A 17,072-nucleotide genomic window follows, 5' to 3' on the forward strand; every position below is an offset into this window, starting at 1 on the left:
TCCAACAATGGATCAGAATCTGGGAACAATGAACCGGAATGTTTCAACAATGGATCAGAATCTGGGAACAATGGATTGGAATCTTCCAACCAAGGACAGGAGTTTATTCTATTGGATGTATTGGTTTACTGCAGCTGATTCATGGATAACATCAGCTGATCGGATTCAATATCGACTGAAGGCGATTCAATGTTTTTACTTTCCCCTCCTGGCGATTGTTGGTGTTCCGGGTAAGTCCCTGGCTGGAATTGTACCGGCCCGACCGCCACAGGAATCGGAGCAGGCGAGGGGCGGAGAATGGGAAGGTTTGTTGAACACGGGTGGGATTTTGCAGCTTGGGGAAGAGTGAGGCTGGAAACTCACATCCCCTGTGTCCAGTTCCTAATTCTAGAAAGGCTGTTTAACTGCAATGATTTTCTTGTCATTTACTGTACTGGGTTTGCTGCTCTTTTTGAATCTCTGTATCCGGTTATTAATTCTTTCAGCCACTGACAATTGTCTCAGGTCTATGGGCTGGGACGTCTTCTGAGTGCTGTGACTTTCCACAAACATGTGACCACAAACGCTATTCCACCATGAGAAAAAGAATGAGACAGAACCCTTTTTACCCTCTACATATAACACCAGTTCACTGCTAATCACCCATCCAGTCACCAGAGCGCAGAATCCATTTTATTGGCCAAATGTGGGCAACAAGATCTCACAGCAACAGAACATGTTTTCTAAAGTTTGAAGTTTATTCATCGGTGTCACAAGTGTGGGAACATTAACATTGCAGTGAAGTCAGTATAAAAATCACCTGAAGTTACTGTAAACATTTCAGCCCCTGTTCGGGTATGCTGAGGGAGAAATTATCTTGGCCAATGCACCTAAACAGAGTAACTTTCAGATTTTGGGAGGAAATCGAAGCAGGCAGAGGAGAACCACGCAGACACAGGGAGAACGTGCAAACTCTGCACAGACAGTAGCCAAGCCTGGAATTGATCCAGGGTTTCTGGTGCTGTGAGGCAACAACGCAATCCCCTGTGCCACCACAAACCCTCCTACATTCATAGGAGCGAGGAAGTTAGCTCGCAAACAGACAAGGGTTATAGGCAGTGCAAGAGGGATGATGGGCGGGGGATAGAGAAGGGGAGAGCTCAGACCAAAGGATTGAAATGTGTTTACTTTAATGCCAGGAGTATAGTGAATATATATATAGCTCAGAGCGTGGATCGATGCCTGGAAGTGTGATGTGGTGGCCATTGCAGAGACTTGGATGTCTCAGGGACAGGACTCGATACTACAGGTGCCGGGATTCAGATGTTTCAAGAAGGACAGGGAGGGAGGCAAGAGAGGGGGTGGAGTGGCACTGCTGATCAGGGATAGTGTCACAGCTGTAGAGAGGGTGTATGCTGTGGAGGGATTGTCCACAGAGTCTCTGTGGGTGGAAGTTCGGAGTGGGAAGGAATCGATGACTTTGCTGGCAGTTTTCTAGAGGCCGCCCAATAGTGACAGGGAGGTGGAGGAGCAGATAGGGAAACATATCCTGGAAAGATGCAATGATAGCCGAGCTGTTGTGATGGGAGAATTTAATTTCCCAAACATAGATTGGAATATCCCTAGGCTTGCGGTGGACTGAAAGGATTGAGTATGTGGACTTTAAGAAAGAGGTTGTGCTGGAATCTTTGAATGGCATCAAGATAGATAAGTCGCCGGGTCCGGATGGGATGTACCCCAGGTTACTGTGGGAGACGAGGGAAGAGATTGCCGAGTCTCTGGCGATGATCTTTGTGTCGTCGATGGAGACGGGAGAGGTGCCGGGGGATTGGAGGATTGCGGATGTGGTTCCTATTTTCAAGAAGGGGAATAGGGATAGCCCAGGAAATTACCGACTGGTGAGTCTAACCTCAGTGGTTGGTAAACTGATGAGAAGATCCTGAGGGACAAGATTTATGAGCATTTATAGAGGTTTAGTATGCTCAAGAATACTCAGCATGGCTTTGTCAAAGGCAGATCGTGCCTTACGAGCCTGGTGGAGTTCTTCGAAAATGTGACTAAACACATTGACAAAGGGAAAGCAGTAGATGTGGTTTATATGGATTTTAGCAAGGCGTTCGATAAGGTCCCCCATGCAAGGCTTCGAGAAAAAGTGAGAGGGCATGGGATCCAAGGGGCTGCTGCCCTGTGGATCCAGAACTGGCTTGCCCAAAGGAGGCAGAGAGTGTATATAGATGGGTATTTTTCTAATTGGAGGTCTGTCACCAGTGATGTGCCCCAGGGATCTGTTCTGGGACCCTTGCTGTTTGTTATTTTCATAAATGACCTGGATGAGGAAGTGGAGGGATGGGTTGGTACGTTTGCTGACGACACAAAGGTTGGTGGGGTTGTGGATAGTCTGGAGGGATGTCAGAAGTTTCAGAGGGACATAGATTGGATGCAAGACTGGGCAGAGAAGTGGCAGATGGACTTCAACCCACTAAAGGCGTCTTGGTCCATCTGGCAGCTCGTTCCAGACACTCACCACCCTCTGTGTGAAACAATTGCCCCTCTGGACCCTTTTGTATCTCTCCCCCCTCACCTTAAACCTATGCCCTCTGATTTTAGACTCCCCTACCTTTGGGAAAAGATATTGACTATCTAGCTGATCTGTGCCCCTCATTATTTTATAGACCTCTATAAGATCACCCCTCAGCCTCCTACGCTCAGGAGAAAAAGTCCCAGTCTATTCAGCCTCTCCTTATAACTCAATCCATCAAGGCCCAGTAGCATCCTCGTAAATCTTTTCTGCACTCTTTCTAGTTTAATAATTATATGCTCTGGCGTTTGAGTTGCTGATCTAAATGCCTCTTGTGGTTGTTCCCGCTTCTACCATCCTTTCAGGCCGTGAGCTGCAGATCCCAGAACCCTGTGGATGGAAACATTTTCCCTCAAATCCACACACAAATCTGCCCTTTACCTTAAATCCACGCCCCTCTGGTTATTGACACCTCTACCAAAGGGAAAAGGTTTCTTCCTGTCTATGTGCCACATAATTTTGTTCATATCACTCAGTTCCCCCCCACCCCCCCCCCGCCCCCACCTGAAAGCCTTCCCCACCACCACCCACTACACCCGCTCCCCCTCCAGCCGTCTCTGCTCTAAGGTAAAAAACCCAGCCTAACCAGCCTCTCCTCATAGCTGAAACTCTCCAGCCCAGGCAGCATCCTGGTGAATCTCCTCTCCACCGTCTCCAGTGTAATCACATCCTTCCTGTCGTGTGATGACCAGAGCTGTACACAGTTCTCTTGCTCTGGTCCAACCAGCGTTTTATACACTTCCATCATCACCTCCCAGCTCTTATATTCTATGCTGCGGCTGCTAAAGGCAAGTATCCGACATGTCGTCTTAACCACCTCATCTACCCGTCTTGCTGCTGTTAGGGATCCGCATATATGCACCCCAAATTCATTCTGGTCCTCTGCACTTCCTCAGACTCGACCGGACATGGTGCATTTCCTTGCCCGGATAGTCGTCCCAAATGCATGGCCTCACATTCGTCAGATGTAAATTACATTTGCCCATTTGACCAGCCTTTCAGTTTCCTCAGCATGGTGGCACAATGGTTGGCACTGCTGCCCCACAGCGCCAGGGACGTGTGTTCGATTTCTGGCTTGGACCACATCTGTGTGGAGTTTGCACATTCTCCCCGTGTCTGCATGGGTTTCCTCTGGGTGCTCCAGTTTCCTCCCACAGTCGGAAGACTTGTGGGTCAGGTGGATTGGCCAGGATATACTGGACTTCGTGTCAGGGAGACTTGCTTGGGTAAATGCATGGGGTTCAGAGGATATCGCCTGGGTGGGATTGGGCTCTGTGCAGCCTAAATGGGCCGAATGGCCTCCTTCTGCTCTGTAGGATTCTGATTCCTGTAATCTGAGGCTTTCCTCCTCAATATTTACCACACCACCAATTTTATATCATCTGCGAACTTACTGATCACACCTCACACATTCATGTCTCGACCATCAATGTACACTACAAACAGCAAGGGACCCAGCATCGATCCCTGTGGATCCCCACTGAACACAGGCCTGCAGTCACAAAAACAACCTTCCACCATCACCCTCTGCCACTCAGCCATTTTGAATATAATTTACCAAATTAACCTGGTTCCAATCGGAATCACTTCCTTGTTCAGTCTCCCATATTTGTCAAAAGCTTTTCTGAAGAACACGTAGACTACATCGACTGAACTTCCCTCATCTCCTCATCCAGTCACCTCCTCAATATATTCCAGTGAATTGTTCGACATGATCTCCCCCTGTCAAAGGAATGCTGACTATTGTTCATAAATCCTTACCTCTCGAAGGGGAGATTAATTATGTCCTTCAAATTGTTTTCCAATCATTTCCCTACTACGGATATGGTGATGATGGTGTCCTCGGCGTGATCTTGGATATCTCCAGGGCACCTTGCAGGATGGCAGTATGGCACAGTGGTTAGCACTGCTGCCTCACAGCATCAGGGATCCCATTTCAATTCCTGAGGCTCCATCAGCACCAGTGAAGCTTTTTTTTTTATACTTTGTTCCATTCTCACATCTCGCCTGTTGGGATTTCTCCTATTACAAGAACGTGTGGTGTTCCTCGGGAAAGAATCCGCTGTGAGCAAGTCCAGTTTATCGCAGCTCCCCAATGTCCACATTCAGCCTTGTAAATTCAGTCTCGATCACAGCCGTCCGGTGTACATCATCAACCTGCATAAGTTCATTGGTAAGGTCAGGGCACATCGTGCTGGTGTTTCAGCTTGAGATGCGAAAGACTTATTTGATTTGAATTGATTTGGTTTATTATTTTCACATATAATAAATATGTGATCCAAGCCGGGAATCGAACTCAGGTCCCTGTGAGACAACAGTGCTAACCATTGTGCCACCATGCTGCCGACTCAAGAACAGCTTCTTCTCTGCTGCCATCAGACGTTTTCATGGACCCACATCGCATTCAGATGATCTTATTCTACACCCTAGCTCTGAGTCCAACATTACAGTCTGCACTCTCTCCTTCTCTATGTTCAGGGTTACAGTGTTACAGAGTTCAGTGTTGGGCCAGGGAGATGGTGTCTGTGGACCTGTTGGGGAGGTAGGTGAACTGGAGTGTATCCAGGCAATCTGGGAGGCCGGAATTGATTCATGCCATGACTAACCTTTTGATGCATTTCATAACATTGGATATACAGTGAAAAGTGCTGTTGCTCGAGTGCCATACAGACAAAGCATACTGGACATAGAGAAGGAGAGAGTGCAGAATGTAATGTTGCAGTCATTGCTCGGATGTAGTAAAAGATCATCTTAATGCAATGTGGTTCCATTCAAACATCTGATGGCAGCAGAGAAGCTGTTCCTGAGTCGGCAGCATGGTGGCACAATGGTTTGCGCTGCTGTCTCACAAGAACCTGAGTTTGATTCCTGGCTTGGATCACTGTCTGTGTGGAATTTGCACATTCCACACGTGTCTGCATGGGTTTGCTCCGGATGCTGCAGTTTTCACCCACAGTCCAAAATGTGCAGGTTAGGTTGATTGGCCATGTTAACTGCCCATTAGCATCCTGGGATATGTATGTTTGGGGGATTGGCCTGCTACATATGTGGGACTTTGGGGATAGGACCTGGGTGGGATTGTTGTCGGTGTAGATTCGACGGGTCAAATGGCCCTCTTCTGCACTGTAGTGATTCTATGATTCTATGACTCAGTTGGTCCATGTCCTCACACATTTTTTATCTTTTTCTCTGATGGAACAAGTGGGAAGAGTTTATGTCCGTGGTGCGCTATTCCTGAATTAGTCTGGTTGCTTTTGTGAGGCAACGGGAAGTTTAGACAGAGTTAATGATTGGGAGGTTGGTTTGAGTGATGGACTGGTCTGCATTCACCAAGCTTTGAAGTTTCTCGCAGCCTTGGACAGAGCAGGAGCCATACCAAGCTAGAATGTTATTTATGGTGCATCTGGAAAAGTTGGTGAGAGTCGCCGCTGACATGCCAAATGTCTGTAAACCTCTGAGAAAATAGAGGCGTTCGGAGACTTGTTTAATTATAGGGACGTCATGGAGGAACCAGGAAAGGTTTTTCGTGATGTGGACCCTAAAACATGAAGCTCTCGACTATTTCAACTTCATCCCATTGATGTAGATAGGAGCATGTACTCCACTATGCTTCCAAAAGTCGATTTGCTTTGTTGACATTGAGGAAGAGATTATTGTGGTCGCCCCAGTTCACCAGATTCTCTGTCTCTTCCTCCGACCCACTGCAGGTGTCATCAGCAAACTCGGAAATGGAGTTGGAGGGGAATTTGGCCACACAGTCACCAGTGTATAAGGAGTATAGTAAGGGGCTGAGGACGCAGCCTTACGGGGCACCGCTGTTCAGGATGATTGTGAAGGAGATGTTGTTGATTGTCCTTAATTTTGCTGTCTATGGATTAGGAAGTTCAGGCTTCAATTGCAGAGGCAGGAGCCAAGACCAGGGCCACGGACTTTGGACATGAGTTTCGTAGGACTAATGGTGTTGCAGGCTGAGTTGTAGTTGATAAACACGAGTCTGTGTTCCAGGGTTCACTGTAGGGCCAGGGAGATGGCATTGTGGACCTGTTGTGGATGTCGGTGAACTGTCGTGGATCCAGGCAATCTGGGAAGCCAGAACTGTTTCATGCCATGACTAACCTTTTGATGCATTTCATAATATTGGATATCAGAGTCACCGGACGATAGTCATTAAGGCAGCCTGCTTGGCTTTTCCTTTGGTACTGGCCTTTGTTTGAGTTTTACCTGGTGCATAGATTGGCAACCTTCCTGCCGAGAGAGGACTCATGCAGCTGCACTGGTCCAGTAGACCATAGTGGGACAGCAGCAATCGCACTGAGTATTATGGACGATAGCCATTCGCTGAACCCTGAAGCTTTCTCCCACTCTTCAGAGCAAACACTGGAAGTTGTGTTCTGTGCCAATCGAATGTGAGATTACTATTTTTTCCTGTGTTGTGCTAACAGTGGCCACAATGCTGTGATCTCCTCTCCAGGCTACAGTTCTGTGTAAATATAATAGAGATTCTGTGCTGTCAAGGCATCAGGATCTCCCTCTGCAAATTGTTAGTATTGTCCAGAGGCAAGGGTCAAACCAGCCCTCGTTGGTACCAGCTCTGTTGCAGGGGTTGTCAGTAACAGTCTGAGAGACGACAGATTACCACCTACAGGACTCCAGTCTGGATTTTCTGTCAGGGTTTAATCCCTCATCCTTGTAGCTGAGTGAGGATCAATGTTGTGGACTCTCCGGAAAGCTCTCTCCCAAATGTATACCACTGTGTCGCTACCATGGAGCAGCACGGTGACACAGTGGTTCGCACTGCTGACTCACAGCGTCAGGGACCTGGGTTCAATTCCAGGCTTGGGTCACTGTCTGTGTGGAGTTTGGACCTTCTCCCCGTGTCTGTGTGGGTTTTCTCCGGATGCTCCTCTTTCCTTTCACACTGCAAAAGACGTGCTGGATTTTTAAAAACAGATTTCAGTCATTTTATGAGTGTACATTCTTTTTTATTTCAACCCATCCTCAGTCCAAATGGTAACCTCTTTCCCTGAATCGTGTCTAATTTTATTTTTTGTTTCCCTTCCTGACAGTGAACATAATCACAATTGTGACCCTGACGAGCAGAAACTGTGGTCTGTCCAAATGTGTGACTCGTTACCTGGTGGCCATGTCAGCGGGGGATCTGCTGGTCGTTATCCTCGACCTGATATTCAGACACATTCCCATTGTTTATTGGGAACAGTTTTATTTCCTGCTGTCGGTCCCCGTGTGTAACATCCACGTCGTCCTGCTTTATGCAGCCACTGACTGTTCTGTCTGGTTCACCGTCACTTTCACCTTTGATCGATTTGTGGCCATTTGCTGCCTCAAGCTGAAAAGTAAATATTGCAGCGAGAAATCAGCGGCTGTGTTTCTGGGAACAGTGACGGTGCTGAGCTGTTTAAAGAACATTTTCTGGTATTTTATGTTCTTAAATAGATATTCGCTGATGAACGACCCCTGGTTTTGTGATTTCACAACGGATGTTGTGGAATCTCCGGTCTGGGGAACAATCGAGTTCCTCCACAACATTCTAACCCCGACTGTCCCGTTCGTCCTGATTCTGCTGCTCAACGGTTTCACCGTCAGACACATTTTAATGAGCAGCAGAGCCCGCAGGAGACTCCGGGCTCACAGCAGTGGGGAGAATCCCAGAGACCCAGAGATGGAGAGTCGCAGGAAATCCACCATTTTACTGTTTGTTATCTCAGCCAATTTCATCCTCTTATGGTCGACATCAATGTTTTTTTCAATATGGGCTCGGATGTATGATATGGACTATGAGTCGGTATGGTTAGATGACTATGTTATCGAACTGGGCTTCATGCTGCAACTCACAAGTTGTTGTACAAACACTGCCATTTATGCTGTGACACAGACTCACTTCAGGCAGCAGCTGATAAATCTGCTGAAATATCCCCTTACTTCAATTCTTCAACTCATGAGACCCTGAGAGGAAACTACAACTACAAGACCCCTGAATCTTCCTATTGGACTTTCAAACTATAAATAACAAACAGCCTCACAGAGACAGAGAGAGTGACAGATAAAGAGAGAGAGAGGGCAGTGAGAGCAAAAGTGAGAGCGAAAGAGAGACGGAGGTTGACAGAGAGATGAAGGGCATAAATACATGGAGCGTGACAGATTTTGAAAGAGTTTCTAACAGATACAGTGAAAGAAAAAGAGAGAGCGAGAGAGAGAGACAGAAAGGACAGAGACAGATAGTGACTCTCACAGAGCGAGAAAAACAGGGACAGAGATTGGGGTAAATGGGGAGGGAGATGGACAGGGAATGAGAAAGGGAAACAGAGGGAGGTAGATAGGAAGATGTAATGACAGAGTGAGACTAAGACAGAAAGGGAGACAGAAAGGGAGGCAGAGAGAAACAGAGACAGAGACAGAGAGCGTCAGTGAATTTGAAACAGTGAGACTGAATGAGTACAATGGACACAGCAAGAGCAAAAGACAGAGCGAGGTAGAGAGAGAGAAAGACAGAGAAATAAGAAAAGGGGGACAAAGAAGGAGAGGGAGAAGGAGAGTGAGACTGAGAGGGAGGAGGAGACACGGAGGAAGAGTGTAGAGAGAAGGTGAATGAGGGCGATGCAGAGAGAAAGTAAGAGGCACAGAGAAACAGGCAGAGAGAGAGAAAGAGATATACAGAGAGGGATGCACAGAAAGACAGAAAGAGACAGAGAGAAAGACATACTTAATGACTTTAACGATAACCATCAGGTGGAGTTATTGGAATATGAGCTCCCTGATTGAGACAGTTAATGCTGTCCAATCCGGGAGCCCTGCAGGCGTATATAATATGGTGTGTCTCGGTTACCGGAACTCAGGGTGTGTACACTCTGGGTGTGGATGTGATGCACTGGTGGTTTTATCACTACACTATTAATACAGAAGCTCAGCTAAAGTTCTGTGCACCCGGGTTCCAATCCCGTCACAGCAGATGGTGGAAATTGAATAAATATATCTGGAATTCAGAATCAGCTGGTGACCATAAAATCATTGTCGATTTTCGGAAAAACACATCTGGTTCACCAATGTCCCAGGGAAGGAAATCTGTCGTCCTTATGTGGTCAGGACTAAATGTGACTCAAAGTGGTTGACACTTAATTGCCCTCTGAACATGGGCAACTAGGGATGGGCAATAAATGCTCGCCGGCCAGCGACACCCAAGTCCCAAGAGTGAATAAAAATACTTTGTACTGGGAAATTTTAAACAAACGGTAAACTGTTTCTCACAGCTGGATAAATACCCAATCCCTCTGATTGAGGACTTCGCTTCAAAGCTGGCTGGAGGATTCTTGTTTCCAATTATGAACTTATTCACGTGCACTTATACTGACAGCGAGATGAGGTTTCCCAGCGATATTCAACAATTCATACTCAGAGGAAGTTTAACGTTTATAAAGTGTCAAATGTAGGCTTACATTAACACTGCAATGAAGTTAATGTGAAAATCGCCTAGTCGTCACACACTGGTGCCTGTCCGGGTACACTGAGGGAGAATTGAGCATGGCCAACGCACCTAACCAGCACGTCTTTCAGACTGCGGGAGAAAACCGGAGAAACCAGATGAAACCCATGCAGATACGGGGAGAATGTGCAGACTCTGCACAGACATTGACCCAAGACAGGAACTGAACCCAGGTCTCTGGCGTCATGAGGCAGCAGCGCTAATCACTGTGACACCTCGTCTACGGTGATAGTTCGGGGAAAGAAATTCCAGAAGTACCTGCATGGCGGTGCAGCCCATAACATTGGCCCATATCCAGCTGTGGGCTGTCCGCCTACCATTATCCAGGAGGCTGAGTCACTGCCGCCGATGCCTTGAGTTGGCTACGATTAACAGACACTTGTCGTACCCACAATGGAAGAGATGGTAATCATGAACTTTTTCAAAACTCTCCCAGTGGCTGCCGATGATATTCAGCTGTGGACGTAAGATTACCCATTCCTGAATGAATTGAAGCAGCGAGTGCTGATGGGGGAATCCAAAAGGCCGTTACAGCCTGAATTGCACCCATATTGGAATGGCAGAGAGCAGCTGACTGTGGAAGATGGCACACTCCTGTGGGGTTCAAGAGTCTCATCCTGAGCCAGGGTCACCATCCCATGGTGAACTTTACCATGGCCACCCAGGAGTGGCAAACTGAAGACCCTCCAAGTTGCTCTGTCTGGTGGCCATGTATGGGGACGGATATTTGCTTGTGGGTCAGTGTTGGCAATATCAACAAGGGCAGAACTATCACCAGTCACTACTCTTCACACTTGGGAATGGCCAGGACGGCCATAGACGTGGCTGCACATGGACAGTGCCTGTCCATTCATGGGGTCTATGTTCCTGGTAATGGTAGATGCTGATTCAAAATGGATGGCCGTACACAGGGTGAGTTACTCAAACACAAGGACAAGAGTGGAGAAACTTCACACCTCTTTCTTCACACCCGGGATCCCGGAAATGTTAGTTTTTGAAAATGGACCACCCTTCATCAGCCAGGAATTTGTGCATTAGATGAAGTTGAACAGAAATTAACACGTTAGGACAGTGTCATATTACCCATCATCCAACGGCCTGGCAGAAAGAGCGGCCCAAACAGTAAAAGCAGGTTCAAAAAACCAGCCCACAACCTCCTTGGACACCAACACATCCAGAATCGATCGTTCGTCCCCCCCCCCTCCCCCCGCCATCCCCGCCGCCCCCTCCCCCCACCTCATTCCCTTCAACAACCGGAACAGCCCCAGCAGAGTTGGTCATGAGAAGATGACTCCACCCAAGGTTGAGTCTGATCTTCCTGAGGGCGGGAGGTTCGCAAGGCATCAAGACACTCAGTGTTGATCCCACCAGCCGGGACAGGCACCTAAAGGCAGGTGATAGGTTATTGGTAAAGAATCATGGCAATGGACCCGCGTGGTTATGAGGCACGGTCGAGTCTGGAACAGGGCCAGTTTCCTATCAAGTCCGCTTGGGAGATACCATCCTATAGGAATGCTTCAATCATCTACAAGCCATGAAGCCCCAATCCGTGCAGGAAAAATCAATTCCCAGCACACCGGGAACTTTGGAAAGAATTCCAGGCAGTCCGGCTCCTGTTCTCCATCTCCGCCAGTGGGAACCTCGGAGTCTGAAATGGACACAGTGGGTTTAGCCTCTCGACCACATTGTCACCCGATAAAGGGAACTCGGGCCACACGCTCATGGTGGAAGAGGCGAGCTCCGGTCTGCTGAACCCCACTCACTTCCGAGGCTGAGCAGCAGGAACCGGACCCAGCATTGAAACTCCAAAAAAGGCTTCCAAGGAGGTCGGCCCTCGGCGGTGACTCAGACCTAGAGGGGGAGGGGGTGCAGTGACTTTAATCAGGTTCATGAGTTGGACACGGGCAAATATAAACTACCAAACTGAGGCCTGTGAAATGTGCCCACTCAGGGAGCTCCACAGAGTGCAAGCTGCAGAGAGTGAAGCACTGAGAGTTGGGGTAAGTGTGGGAGTTTAGGGAAGTGGGTGGAGATGTATTGCTGTGTCTTGTGTCCCTTACTGCCCGGTCCCTTACAACCAGTTCCAGTGCGGGTAGGTGTCGACCAGATATTACAGTTCAGAAAGTGACGTGGGAACAACGGAAGCAGCTGATTGGTGAGTAAGGTCTTGGAAGGAACACTCAGGGAATTTTCTGAGTAGCTCCTACTGATGTCATAGCTTCAGGAAGGGCACCCGATGTTTTTTTAGGTTCTGGGGACCCAGGTCCGAATCCCGGTACAGCAGCTGCTGGAATTTGAATTCAATAAAAAATATCTGGAATCAAAAATCTACTGTTGACCATAAAACCATTCGCCATTGTCGGAAAACCCCATCTGATTCACTAACGTCGTTTAGGGAAGGAAACCTGCCGTCCTTATCGGGTCTGGCCTACATGTGGCTCCAGAGCCACAGCAATGTGTTTAACTCTCAACTGCTCTCCAAGGTCAACTAGGAACAGGCAGTAAATGCTGGTCAGCCAGGGACGCCCATGTCCTTCGAATGATGAAACAAACAGGTTTGTGACACTGACTCCCTGTGCGGACGTGGGCGGGAGCTGCAAGGAGGCTGAGCAACTGAACAATAGCACGGGGGTTCAGGGAGTTATTCAAGAGGGAGGAAAAAAGAGAAATGTAGTTATAAATGGGGATAGTTCGTCAGGGGAATAGACACTTTTCTCTGTGGCCAGGATTGAGAGTCTCGAAGGCTGTGTTGCCTGACTGGTGCTCCGGTTCGGGACATCTCATCGGGGCTGCTGGGAAACATGGAGCTGGAGGGGATAGATTCAGTTGCTGTGGTCCATGTTTTTGAATTTACTGCGGATTAAATCTGAAATTGGAGTCACAATTATAGGACCCGAATGGATTCAGTGTATTCCCAGAGTTAAAGAGGGTAACTATATCCCAGGAGAGAGTGGAACAGCCTGGAGAGACACTCTAACATTTGGAATTGAATCATTGAAAGGTCACAGACAGGTGAAAGATAACACTGAGGCAACATGGCATCTTGAGAGTTGTGTTTTAGATGACAACACCTTTGGTGGGTAACATAGCCTCGAATGTTACAAATTAATGAATGTGATGAGCATTGTCCATTCTTTGATTGGCAGCAATTTAATCTCAGAAATAAATATATTCCACAACCTCAATCAATGTCGTCACGTGTTTGTTAATTTGAAGAAACTCGAAGATGAGCGATTTTGCAATGTCAGTATCCCAGAGGGGATACCACAGGGTACATATGAATGTCTTTGGGAATGTATCATCACGGAGTTAACACAGAGATTACCTGCAGAGCGAAGGGACACATTACTTCACGCTGAAAATGTATCAGGAATTTCAAATAGAACATAGAACATAGAACAGTACAGCACAGAACAGGCCCTTCGGCCCACGATGTTGTGCCGAGCTTTATCTGAAACCAAGATCAAGCTATCCCACTCCCTATCATCCTGGTGTGTTCCATGTGCCTGTCAAATAACTGCTTAAAATTTCCTAAAGTGTCTGACTCCACTATCACTGCAGGCAGTCTATTCCACACCCCAACCACTCTCTGCGTAAAAAACCTACCTCTGATATCCTTCCTATATCTCCCACCATGAACCCTATAGTTATGCCCCCTTGTAATAGCTCCATCCACCTGAGGAAATAGTCTTTGAACGTTCACTGTATCTATCCCCTTCATCATTTTATAATCCTCTATTAAGTCTCCCCTCAACCTCCTCTGCTCCAGAGAGAACAGCCCTAGCTCCCTCAACCTTTCCTCATAAGACCTACCCTCCAAACCAGGCAGCATCCTGGTAAATCTCCTTTGCATACTTTCCAGCGCTTCCACATCCTTCTTATAGTGAGGTGACCAGAACTACACACAATATTCCAAATGTGGTCTCACCAAGGTCCTGTACAGTTGCAGCATAACCCCACGGCTCTTAAACTCCAACCCCCTGTTAATAAAAGCTAACACACTATAGGCCTTCTTCACAGCTCTATCCACTTGAGTGGCAACCTTCAGCGATCTGTGGATATGGACCCCAAGATCTCTCTGTTCCTCCACAGTCTTCAGAATCCTATCTTTGACCCTGTAGTCCACATTTAAATTTGTCCTACCAAAATGAATCACTTCACATTTATCAGGGTTAAACTCCATCTGCCATTTTTCAGCCCAGCTCTGCATCCTATCTATATCTCTTTGCAGTCTACAACAGCCCTCCAACTCATCCACTCCTCCACCAATCTTGGTGTCATCAGCAAATTTACTGATCCACCCTTCAGCCCCCTCCTCCAAGTCATTGATAAAAATCACAAATAGCAGAGGACCAAGCACTGATCCCTGTGGCACTCCGCTAGCAACCTGCCTCCAGTCCGAAAATTTTCCATCCACCACCACCCTCTGTCTTCGATCAGGTGGCCAGTTACCTATCCAATCAGCCAACTTTCCCTCTATCCCACACCTTCTTACTTTCATCATAAGCCGACCATGGGGGATCTTATCAAACGCCTTACTAAAATCCATGTATATGACATCAACTGCCCTACCTTCATCAACACACTTAGTTACCTCCTCAAAAAATTCTATCAAATTTTTGAGGCACGACTTGCCCTCCACGAATCCGTGCTGACTATCCCAGATTAACCCGCATCTTTCTAAATGGTCATAAATCCCATCCCTAGGGACCTTTTCCATCAACTTACCAACCACCAAAGTAAGACTAACCGGCCTATAATTACCAGGGTCATTTCTGTTCCCTTTCTTAAACAGAGGAACAACATTCGCCTCTCTCCAGTCCTCTGGCACCATCCCCGTGGACAGTGAGGACCCAAAGATCAAAGCCAAAGGCTCTGCAATCTCAACCCTTGCCTCCCAAAGAATCCAAGGATATATTTCATCAGGCCCAGGGGACTTATCAACCTTTAATTTATTCAAAACTGCTAGTACATCCTCCCTCCAAACATCTACTTCCTCCTGCCTATTAGCCTGTAACCCCTTCTCTTCCTCAAAAACATGGTCAAGAAAATATCCCACCTGATCCATGGAGTTATTGGTGTTCCTGGTAAGTGACTATTACCCCTGTAGTTGCTAAATCTGTGTGTGAGCTGCTCTATGCTGTTACTCTGTGACTGATCTACATGTCAGCATTTTACAGACACATGATCAGTGATAAGATATACTGATCCCAGTGAACCTATCGTCAGCACAGGGGAAGTTGGAGCTGGGGGATTTATCAATGATTTCATAACTCAGCACTTTGAATGCAGTGGGAAAATCAGACAAAGTCAGCATGGATTTACAGAGGGAAAATCTTGTTTGAAGAATCTATTGGAATTTTTTGAGGATGCAATCAGTAGAGTTCACTGAGGAGAACCAGTGGATGTGAGTTATTTAATTTTTCAGAAGGCTTTCGACAAGGTCTCACGTAACAGACTGCCAAGTGAAGTGAAAGCGCATGGGATTACAGGGAATGTTTTGAGATGGATAGAAAGCTGGTTCGCAGAAAGAGTTGGCAATAAATGGGCCTTTTTCTGATCTGCAGTCAGTGTCTAGTGGGCTACTGCAGGAATCTGTGCACGGGCCCCATCTGTTCACATTATATATTAATTATTCTGAAAATGGAACGAAATGTATCATCTCCAAATTTACAGATGATAAAAGGTGGGTGAGGGTGAGCTATGAGAAACATGCAGACATGCTTCAGTGTGATTTGAGCAGGCTCAATGTGTGGGCATGTGCAAAGCAGTTGCAGTAAAATGTGGGTAAATGTGAGGTTATCCAAGTTAGCATCAATAATAGGAAGACAGATTATTATTTTTTTTATACTTTTCCAATTCAATCAAATCAAATCCAATTCAGAGTCTCAACAATTTGAGACATTTCAGATCCAGGCTGACAAGACAGGGCGAGCGACCAAACCACCCTGTCCTGGGCCTGATCTACATGAGCCAAGCTGATTGGAGAAGGGGGAGGTTCCTCCTCCAACACTTGAGCTCATTTGCATCTTAGCCAAAAGGCCGAGATGCCGCTTTAAAAATTGCTTCATATGAAACATATGAAGCCTCAGCGTAACCTAATGACCTCAACCAAGTGCGGCCGACCATGGGGTGCCGACCATACTACACTTGATCTGAGCCAAAAGACCGAGAAGCGATAGATTATTATTTGAATGGGTGTAAATTGAGAGAGGTGGATACTCAGCGAGACCTTGGTGTCCGTATGTATCAGTAACTGAAAGTAAGCGCGCATGTACAACAGGCAGTAAAGAAGACAACTGTAATGCTGCCCTTCATAGGGATAAGATTTGAGTACAGGAATAGAGATGTGTCACTGCAGCTGGACCGGGCATTGCTGAGGCCACACTTCGAGTATTGTGTGCAGTTTTGGTGTTCTTATCTGAGGAAGGATATCCTCGCTATAGAGGGAGTACAGCGAATGTTTACCAGGCTGATTCCTGGGATGGCAAGTCTGTGATATGAAGAGACACTAAGTCGGTTAGGGCTTTATTCATTAGAGTTTACTGGGGTGAAACATAGAATATTGGAACGGGTTTAGACAGGGTAGATTCAGAAAGAATGTTCCTGATGCTCAGGGAGTTGAGGACCAGGGTTCATGGTTTGAGGATAAGCATCAACCTTTGAGAACAGAGGTGAGGAGAAATTTCTCCACTCTGATGATCTATGGACTTCACTACAACAGCAAGTAGCTGAGGCCAAAACCTTTCGTGATTTCAGGGAGAAATTATATATCGCTCTTGGAGCTAAAGTGATCACGGGATATGGGAGCAAGGGATGATCAGGATATTGAAGTTGATGATGATCCATGATCAAACTGAATGTCGGAGCTGGCTCCAAGGGCCGAATGGCCTGCTCCTGCTGTTCCTGTATTTCAATGTTTCTATGATTGTGAAACTGGGGTGAGTCTGAACCCGGTGCGGGTCTGAACCCGGTGCGGGTCTGAACCTGGTGCGGGCCTGAACCTGGTGCGGGCCT

The sequence above is a fragment of the Mustelus asterias genome, chromosome 23 (genome assembly GCF_964213995.1).
Source record: "Mustelus asterias chromosome 23, sMusAst1.hap1.1, whole genome shotgun sequence".
In the NCBI taxonomy this organism is placed as follows: Eukaryota; Metazoa; Chordata; class Chondrichthyes; order Carcharhiniformes; family Triakidae; genus Mustelus; species Mustelus asterias.